Genomic DNA, 10,934 nt, shown 5'->3' on the forward strand with positions numbered 1-10,934 from the left:
CTGGCTGGGTCGCGGTGGTTTGCTTTGCCGTTCCCGTGACCCAGTCGCCAGGCGACGTGCAGGAGTGCCGCTGGGTTTTAGTGGGTATTCCGGTCGCTTCTCGGCCGGCGAGTCCCACATACCTTCCCTCTTATAAGTTGGTTGGCTGGCTGGTTAGCTGGCTGGCTTTCAGGAGGGGGGGATGCGAAAACGCATTTCCCAGCGTTAAAAAAAAAGGCACAGTTAACTATTCTGGCGAGTCCCACATATCCTGCCCATTCACGGGAGGGAAGCCTAAATGCATTTCCCAGCGATAAAAAAAGGCACAGTTACCTATACAGAATTATTATTTTCATAGGTACCTAAAAATTAATAATGATAGATTAATAATGTATTGGTGTTATATTATTGAGTTTAAATTCTCAGGTTATAAAATAATATTACAATGTATAGATATATTTTATTAAAAATAACACACAGCTTTTGCACGTTATTGGTTTTCATTTTAATAAAATAAAAGCATAGCGTAACTTTGAGCCGAACATTGATGTTGAAAAATGCCACATAAAATATTTTAAAGTTTTCGGTCACTGGCAATTTTTTAGCACAAAGCGTTTGATAGATTAATTCTGAGCTATTCAAATAAAATTCAGTTGATATTATTAATTTTTAGTCCGCATTGCTTATATTGATCACATAATGATCTGGGGTTCTTTGGAATCTACTCTGGTGTCTGACCACCATTTTTCGAAGCACCATCGTATGTCAAAAGGGGCTGTGTCGCTATACGTATGTGTCACCCAAACAAGCGTACGAATTTGTCTTTTACATGAGCTTTGCCTATCCAAATCGTTGGATTCCTGAATCATTTCGCATACGACTCGATCAAAGTACGATTTTGATAATTTGATTCAGGTATTAGTGATAATAACTAGGACTTTACGTGCTTTTGGCTGAGACTTCTCCATAATATTTTCAAATGGTGTGAATCTAATCACTTAGACCAGTAGTGGAATAAAACTTTCGAAAGAGGTCCGTAGTGGATTGGCGATGGGTTGTGTTGGTAAAGATTACGTGCTCTCCGACGGAAGGAAAACGGAAGGAAAATTCGGTCACCCATCTCGGTACTGGTTCGTGTCAACGTTGCTTCTCCAGACCGAGTAAAGTAACCGAAATAGCTCAACGGGTTGCGAAGCTGAAGTGGCAATGGGCAGGGCACATTGTTCATAAAACCCATAGACGTTGGGGTCCTAAGGTGCTGGAATGGCGACCTCGTAACGGAAGACGCAGTGTTGGAAGACCCCTACTAAGAGGACGGACGACATCAGACGAGTCGCATAAAGCCGCTGGATTCAGGCGGCGCAAGACCGTGGCATATGGAAGTCCCTACAAGAGACCTATGTTCAGCACTGGACGTCTATCAGTTGACGATGATGATGATTGCTTCTCCAGCACAATCGATTACTAATGTAACGACTTAGTCACACTACCTTCAAAGTTCACTAGTTAGCATTTTAATGAGATCCATTTGCAAGTCGGTGAGATTCAATTTCAAATTGTTATTTAATTTGTCTGAGATGTTATTTCACACCGGTCAGGCTTCTGTGCAGACGCTTGCGTGCTATATAGTCTTGTTATTCCTCATAACAGAAAAGCGCATAGCGTAAACCAAATATGCTGCAAATTGAGATCCAGAGAGGTTCTTCCTTTTTGAGATAGGTTAAAATTAATGTTGAAAAATAACTTGTAAACTTCTTAGTGGATTATAATGTGCTTGTAAGTTTGTATTATGAAAAATCAAAATGTGTTTACGATCATCATGATCAACCCATCGTAAACCCAACCCAAAATAAACCTTGTTAGAGATATTATTCACATTTAGTTATTCACTTGAAATCAGGATTTTCTCATATTTTTACAAATCTACCCACTAAAGAATGGTTGCATACTAAATTAAGCACATTTCCTGTAACTTTTTATTCATCAAAGCGAGTTTTAAACTTTTATATTCCGAAAATGAAGTAATTTTATTTTAAAGCTTAATTAACTTTAATATTGTTAGGTACGGAACTACGTTTGATATAACCCTTGATGTAGAATAACATTTTACGATTTTTCTCAAAATAACGCAACATGAAATGTGAGAACTTTTTAGCTCTACCTTTTTCTATACTTTTATTTTATTTATTTTATGTTTATTTTTATTTTTCATGTACCGAAATTGTAGTAAATCCAGTTACATTGGAAATTCTCATCTCTTAACAGAGATTTCTTCCAAATTCCCATTCAAGGTTGTGAGTAAGGCGTATTAAGAAGTGGAATAGGTCTTACGGTACTAGAAAAAAACTACGACTTTTTTACCTCTACGGACAACATACATTACTTTTTATCCTGAAAAATCACTGAGTTCACAGGATTTTTAAGAAACCTAAATAAACACGGACGAAGTCGCGGGTATCATCTAGTAGGAGTATATTTGCGTCAATTCATGAACAAGATGGATTCAAATTATTCCCTAAAGCACCTTTTGGGAACGGCTTAGGCGTATAAAACATTAATCTTTGTCACGTAACGGTGGAGAAATTAGTGAAATACTCGTACGTTGGGGAAATACGTGCATGATAAGGCTTTTGCTAAAAGCTATTAGGTAGGTTTGATCAAATTAATCTTTTTTAGGGTTCCGTGCCTCAAAAGGCAAAAAGGAACATTTATAGGATCACTTTGTTGTCTGTCTGTCTGTCCATCTATCCGTCGTGTCTGTTAAGAAAACCTATAGGGTACTTCCCGTTGATCTACAATCATGAAATTGCGTAGGTAGGCCGTAGGTCATATAGCACAAGTAAACGAATAAATCTGAAAATCGTAAATTTGTGGTTACATCACAAAAACAATTCACACACACACACACACACACACACAGCTATTTGGCTCGCAGATGTTATGCGCCTCACGAGCATTTGCCACTTTCCTTGCTGCCCGATAGTCTGTTACACTCGTGCAAGGTACCGCCCACAGGACTTTTTTTGGTCGGTCCATATCATAGGCCACTTTCCTCGCCCCAAAAACGTCACTTCGCGATGACGACGACCATTCGGCCATGAGTGACGAAACCACGACTAAGAAGAAGATTTGACTAGCAGGTCATTTAACTCCCCATACAAGATTATCCTTAGTGTATTAAAAGTACCACCCCGTCGTATCCCCTGTCTTCATTTTATGTGATTTTATATTTCCACAGGTCCCGGTTTACTATCCAGTCTGGTTCATTTATGATAATAGTCAGCCATAATAATTACACTTTTATGTATTCGTACCCTATAAAATATTACGGCCATCTGGAAATGGCCTTCAAGTTATATTATGTGATTAGCTTATCCCCGTGACTCCATCCGCGTGGACTTCACAAATTTTAAACGCCTATTTTAACCCCCACTGGCGTGTTTCTGAGTTAACTGCTGCTAACACAGGGTTAAATAAAGAATTTTTCGTGCGCCATCAAAAGTTAGAAGGAAACCTGGAGTTATAGTTTTAAATAATTTAAGTGTGAGGGTTTCGTCGCTAACACTGTGTTAGTGAAGTTTAATGTCAAAATATTGACAGACATGTGACGCGAAGTAGATTGCACCAAACCTCACACCAAACCATCACCAAACGAACGAAATAAAATGTCTTTGAAAGTCTTCAAAAAACAAAACCCATGAGACAGACATAACTGCAGTTGCGATGTAGCTATCGCGCACTTGACAAATCTGCATCGCGCTCGTGCCCATACTAGAACTGCATGCCGATTGCACGCTGCAGTCCAAATTCCGACCATCTGGTCGTAACTCTTTGATATTTGAAAAATATGGAAACATTCTATAAGAATCACATTATAACATATCGAAAAGCCGTTTTGGCAGCGCCACTCAAATATTTTCCAAACAACGATCAAAGTTGTTCTAATGATATCCGGGTTTGATCCCTAACGATATCCGGGATTTTCCTTACGGCGTAATATGCAATTCGCTATGATGGATTATTGATGACACTTTCTTTATACGAATTCTTTATTTTTACATCTTTTTGTTTAACAAAATTAGAACAAATTAAAGAAGAAATATTAAGTATTTTAACTGATGAACACATACATAACTTTTCGTTGCGGTGTCGCGTAAAAATATGACGTGATTTTTACGAAGATTTTCGGCTCTCCTGAAAAGTCGCGAAAACATCTGACCGCATCTTATTTCGAGAAATAAATTATTATTTTCCATAGGTATTGCTGTAATCAACAAAATTTTAGTGATTGCTAGATTTAAAAAAATATTATTTATTATATATTCTAAAATAAATATTATTTATTCAAACCTAGCTGATGCCTGCGTCATCGTTCGCGTGGATTTAGATTTTTGAAAATCCCATCGGAATTCATTGTTTTTCGGGATAAAAAGTAGCTTATGTCACTCTCCAGATCTTTAACTATACCCAATACCCATGCAAAAAATCACGTCGATCCATTGTTCCATTGCGACGTGATTGAAGGACAAACCAACAAACCTTCAAACCAACAAACAAACACACTTTCCCATTTGGGTAGAGATTGGAACAATGGGGCAAAACTACCGTTAATAACTGCGATAATTGAATTTGGAGTGAAATTAAACCTTTAATTTATTTTCTATTATAATATCAGTTATGTGAAAGTTAGTATGGTATGTAGGCACGTCTCTGTGCGAGTGGGACAACCGTATTAAAACAATAACCTGGGAAAACAGCTATTTAAACAACGTAATTGAGAAATTAATTAATATGCTCAGTCCGAAAGCATTTATTATTCAGTAGTTCTTCGCATATTCTATGGTATCAAAGTTTGCTTTTAATGATCACTAATTGTAAAGATGTCGCTTATTAAAAATCAGTTCAAGAAACACATGTTATGAAGATGCAGAATAAGGTGAAGCGTGCTTGCCTATAGATACCTATTCAGTCGTAAGGTCCAAATGCATTTGCACCGCGCTGCGCGACACGACACTGTGAGGCAAATATAATTTACTAGCTGATGCGCCCGCGACTTCGTCCACGTGGAATTAAGTTCTTTTAAAAATCCTGTGGGAACTCTTTGATTTTCCGGAGTAAAAAGTAGCCTATGTCGCTCTCCAGGTATCTACCTATACCCATGCAAAAATCACGTCTATCCGTTGCACCGTTGCGACGTGATTGAAGGACAAACCAACAATCAAACACACTTTAGCATTTATAATAAGGGTACTGATTAGAGTTTGTATGGAGTCAACGCGCACTTGTGCGACGCGGCAGTCACGTCACGTCGCTTCGCGTCGCGCAGCGCAGCACAAATACATTAGGGACCTTTAAGTTAATGGTATCTCAAGTAAAGACAGTTTCACACCATAGCAACACAGTGTGACACTGGGGCATGTTACAAGGCTGCTAGCTTAAATAATAATTTAAAATTTAGAAAGAATCGTCAGCAGACTTTTGTACAGTATAGACGGTCACACCTGTGCGACATGAACGCGGGATACGAGACGCAATGCGGGAGAACGCGAATCTATATGTGCACACTGACAGTCGCATAGATGTTCATGGCGTCATTAAATACTGTGGTAGGCGATTACCGCGCGGATGACGTTCCCGCTTCGTACTTAGTCGCTTTGATCGCGCAGATTTGGATGATGCTTTACCTAATATTCAACAATAAATCTATTACAGCAAGATATTGCTTCGGGACAAAATAGAGTGCATGAGGCACTTATGGCTGCAAAATTAATGTTTCCATTTTTAGCATGACGCATTGTCGCATAATGTTGCTCCGGCGTAAAGGAGCCTGACACGACCTGCGAATTTTGGGTCCTTATGATTTTCGTTAAAAGTAATGACCATTTACTTTTTCATTGTGCTACACAAGAATACTAAAAGCAGCCTAATTCCGACATTTCAAGCCAACTCTTACAGAATAAACGATCTCTAAGAGCCAGCCGCGTACAATGGAAAACTTCGTAATTGCAAGGCGAAAGTTTTCAGGCCTAATCACATTCCCTCATTGGCTGTCAATGTGTTACCAAGTTAAGTGATTTATAGCCAGATAGGCTCTGGATGATAATCTTTTCTCGTAACCTGATAACTGTCTAATTATTTCTATTCCCCTACCATCTTCCCATTTTTTTTTAAAGAATATTAGCCATGTTAAATGACTAATATTCCCCTTTCCTCTCCAACTAAGCGTCAAGCTTGTGCTAGGAGTAGGTACGACAATAGTGCAACGGGCGGGGTTTGAACCGGCGACCTTTCGGTTTTCAATCCACTCCTCTACCCGTTGAGCTATTGAGGCTCTATTGATAGGAATGAGTTCAAAGTTTCGTCTTAGAGAAGGAAAATGAACACATGAGACCTCTCAGCCATGCAGGTTTCCTCGTGATGTTTTTCTTCACCGTTAAAGCAAGTGATTATTATTTAATTTCTTAAAACGGCCATAACTCCGAAAAGTTAGAGGTGCGTATAACATGGTATATAAACCTGGACTATAAATATAAGTACTACAGCGTGGTTTGTTAACTGGAACTGATTGGCGATTTCCAAAACCATAGGAGAACTATCTTAGGAACCTATAGCTTTAATGGTGAAAAAAACTTCCCGAGGAAACCTGCACGACTGAGAGTTCTCTATAATGTTCTCAAAGGTGTATGAAGAATGGCAATCTTGACCGAATGCATTATATTGTATTATAATTTTAAGAGGAGACATGTGTTCGGTAGTGAGACAGCGATGGGTTGATCATGATAGAGACCTTATAAATAAAACCTGCCTGCTAGGTCCAGTAGTTTGGGCCATCATCTAATATTTGCCAGTCAGTCAAATTCTCTTTTATAAGAAAGCAATGTCCATTTAAAAAATTGAACACGAAAAAGGACCTAATTCCTACATTTGAGCCAAAATACAAAGAGTAAAATGGTCCTCAAAGAGCCGGGCCGCACAATGGGAAACTTTGTAATTGCAACGCGAAAGTTCTAAGCCGTAATGACATCCCCTCATTGCCTGCCGATGTGCTCCAAAGTTCAGTGATTTTTCAAATTGTCTAATGGAAGTGCCATTATTCCTTAGCGAAGAATCTAAATCGGTATATATAAAAGGAAAAGCTGACTGACTGAATGACTGACTGACTGATCATTGACATTTTGTCACGTTCTAATAAGAGCCTAAATGCTAAAGCTATCTCGCTCTAGCAGTAAGAGTCACAATAGGGCTACTTCTATAGGAAAGCTTCTGAGGTACTGAAAAAGACGTTACCTTCGACTCTTATGGTAGTGTGCGATTAACTCAAAAAGAAAATGGCATCTCTATGCAAATAACAAGGACGTTGGATATAGGCGCAAGGTCAGATGGACGTTCACAGAATAAATTGAAAATATTCGAGTTGAAATTGTGTTGGTCGTCTGAAATTGTATAAATATAATAATATCTTAAATTGCAAATTGGACTTTAGCGGCTCGACTCTGTAACCGTTATAGCTCATAAAATATAGGTTAAAACAAGGCAATCATTTAATTTCTTCAACTCATCATCAATTTTAACGAGTAGTTACGAGCGAACAGATGGACTCTGAAGATTGGCCATCGTGGTCAAAATTCGGTCGGGAAGACATTTTTTTTTTTTTTTTTTTATTATAAAGTATATTAGCCATATTAAATGACTAATATTCCCCGTTGCTCTCCAATTAAGCGTCAGGCTTGTGCTAGGAGTAGGTACGACAATAGTGCAACGGGCGGGGTTCGAACGGTTGACCTTTCGGTTTTCAGTTCACTCCTATACCGGTTGAGCTATTGAGGCTCTAAATTATTATTTATTATTTAGTACACAAATATAAAGATCTACAAAACTCATAATCATCTCGTAAGTCACTGTAATTAAGCTCATATGATGTCGCTATTTTGGATTTATGGATATCATTTTCCCTATCTGAAGGAATAATGTAATTATAGGCGAAATAACAGTTTCTCAGTGATCAAAATGGATGCCAACAAATTGAGGGATCAATAGAAAATTTATACATAGTATACATTATTCATGGTTCCGGACAATGATGGCCTGATGTACTTACTGATAATACAGTCATTATGAACCTACGTAATGGATACAAACAAATATCGGAAAAGGTCACTACTGATATCGTTTCATTATGTTTTGAAGCCATAGAATCTAATCTAAATTAAACTGTCCTATCCCATTACTGGGACATCAGAATTCTCCACGATTCCCTATTCTGTGCCTCTTTGGGCCTCATCATAATCGTGATTAACCCATTGCCGGCCCACTACTGAGCATGGGTCTGGTCTCAGAATGAGAATGGTTTAGGCCATAGTCCGCCGCGATGGTCAAGAGCAGGGATTGACAGACTTCACCAACCTTTAAGAACATTATTGAGAAGTCTCACGCATGCAGGAATCTCTCGATGTTTTCTTTTAGCAAGTGTAAAATTATATTACATTTAATTGCAAACACCATAGAGTTCAAACACACATATATTATCTCCTAAAAAGTTAGAGAGGTAGAGGTTGGGGATCAAATCCCCGAAGTACTGTTAACTTATCCTAATTCTTCACGCCATAATATTATAGTCGCATCCATCAATGGACGTAGTAGCCTGGCACGCTGGCGCTGATGTTTTTGGGTGTCCCAAAAAGAAGCAGCTTTTGCCCACAAGTCATCTGGTATATAGCAGACATGACCTACCTAATCATAGATGTAAGTTATGTGTCTGTCTGTTTGTCTGCTAGCTTTTCACGGCTCATCTGTTTATCCAAGTTTGACGAAATTTGGTACAGAGATAGCTTGCATCCCAGGGAAGGACATATTATTATGCTACTTCTTATCCCGAAAAATCAAAGAGTTCCCACAGGATTTTTAAAAACCTAAATCTACGCGGACGAAGTCGCGGGTATCATCTATTTGACATGTTTATCATAAGTAGGCAATAGTGTCCAAAAATTAGGGTAAGTATTTCAGATTTGATATTAATAAAAGGATAGCACTAGATTTAGACCTGTTAATTTAGTTTAGTTAAGAGATTGTGTACAAGAGAATCGGCACCAATAATAACAATAATACTTAAAACAGTCTTACTTAATCAACAGTCAACAACAAAATTAAAGTAACATCTTAAAACATCTGACAAGATTGCCACGTGTGTTGCCAGTTTTAGCGTCAGTTCTGAGTGTAATTTAGACAATAAATATCAATCGATTATATCCACATAAATATCAATTGATATACGACTGTATCGTGATATATTATATCTCGAACTTTGCTCGTGACACATGGAATAGAGGTTACCCGGACCGTTTCAGCTTGCTTGAGTACGTATTTGAAACTTTAGAACGTAGGTGCAAAACTTTGGAGGATGCTTGAGAAAGTTCATCTAAATTGTGAAATGTTTATTATAATAAGCTTATCAAAACAGATAAAGTACAAATAATATACACATAATATTTGCCAACACCCGGATTAGGTAGTTATTCTATTCAAATCCATATTGAATTATACATTACGTTCTTACTAAAGAAGTATAATATTTTCTAGTTCTTATGACGTCTTTAACTAAAAAAGGAGCAAAATATACATAGATCCATTAGAAATACACAGAAGTTCCAATTATTATCCAATTACAAATTTTATTTACTCAACTTATCTGTGGTAGGATCTAAGAACCCATAGCACGATTATCCCAAGAAAACTTCTACAATTATGTGATTAATGAAAAGGAATCTAGATCCTCAGTAATGAAGAATAGTATGACTTTATTTAAACCGTAAATTGTATTACTAAAGAATGTTTTCTAATTCAAGTTGGAACTGAATACCATACTGACAAATAGCGTAATATACTTTAGAAATAGCGCTAAAACCCCCAATAACTTATGGGAAGACTCACCGGCGTCGCAGCTCCTTCAATTGAATCTCGCCAAGCTTTTCAGTTTTCACCAAACATCCAAACTCATTTTCCCTTCACAACTAACTATGACACAGCGTTATCAAGTACACAGTGAGCAATATAAACAACATGAACATTTTGACATTGATGCTATGCACAAGTGGAGTTCGTGTCCTCACGGGGTGGTTCCACGTGGGTTGCGGAACACGTGCGTCCGGTACGGGTGTCGGCACCACACTGTCAGGGATGCTGCTGGTTGCTACGATACGGCACCCGTTTTCCACCCCCTGTGGATTGGCCGCCGCCCTAGACGAGCGCAACCTAGATCTACGTATAGATACTGTCTGTACGTCTTACGCTATTTCCTTGTTAAGGCTGTTGATAATTAGGTACCTGCTGTATAATATATAATTATTTTATACCTACACGATGGTATAAGGCGCATGTCTATACTAATATTAAAAAGAGGTAAAGTTTGTAAGTTTGTTTGTAGGAAGTAATCTCTGGAACTACCGAACTGATTTTGAAAATTCTTTAACCAGTAGAAAGCTAATTTATTCTGAGTGACATAGGTCATGACATAATCCCTACAAAATTGTAATAAGCTACCCGTGCGCAGCCGGAGCGGGTCGCTAGCTTTACGAGCATTCGTACTCATGTTTATAATAATTGTGCTCCTGTACCCGTAGTACAAGATTTTACGTCTCACCAAACGAAACCAAATTCGAGAGTCGAAATACTTCCGCGTTACAGTAAAATGGACCTAAACAGCCTTGAATTAAAGTCAAATATTCAATGCCACTGATTTTAATTTCGCAATGTTTCCGCTTGGAGCGCTGGCTGTAGAAGTGTAGACAAACTTGAGCTTTAAAACAAGGCGTTTAAGATCCAGTTTACTGTAACGCGGAAGTATTTCGACTCTCGAATTTGGTTTGGTTTGGTTTGGTGAGACGTAAAATCTTGTACTACGGGTACTGTTCCTCGCAGAAGCTACGATGACGCTACAGCTCGTAGAGGTTGCTACACGT

At 38.2% G+C, this 10,934-nt stretch overlaps 1 protein-coding gene across 1 annotated transcript in view; it reads right to left on the minus strand.

Annotated features, from left to right (window-relative positions):
- Positions 1 to 10,130, minus strand: part of LOC117986474 (Kv channel-interacting protein 4-like) — a 231,227-nt gene extending 221,097 nt beyond the window's left edge. The window contains exon 1 of the mRNA XM_069501944.1: positions 9,907 to 10,130. The gene's annotated coding sequence lies outside the window, so the exon portion shown is untranslated. The remainder of the gene's footprint in view (positions 1 to 9,906) is intronic.
- Positions 10,131 to 10,934: the final 804 nt, after the last annotated feature.

This window comes from Maniola hyperantus, chromosome 11, assembly GCF_902806685.2.
Source record: "Maniola hyperantus chromosome 11, iAphHyp1.2, whole genome shotgun sequence".
In the NCBI taxonomy this organism is placed as follows: domain Eukaryota; kingdom Metazoa; phylum Arthropoda; class Insecta; order Lepidoptera; family Nymphalidae; genus Maniola; species Maniola hyperantus.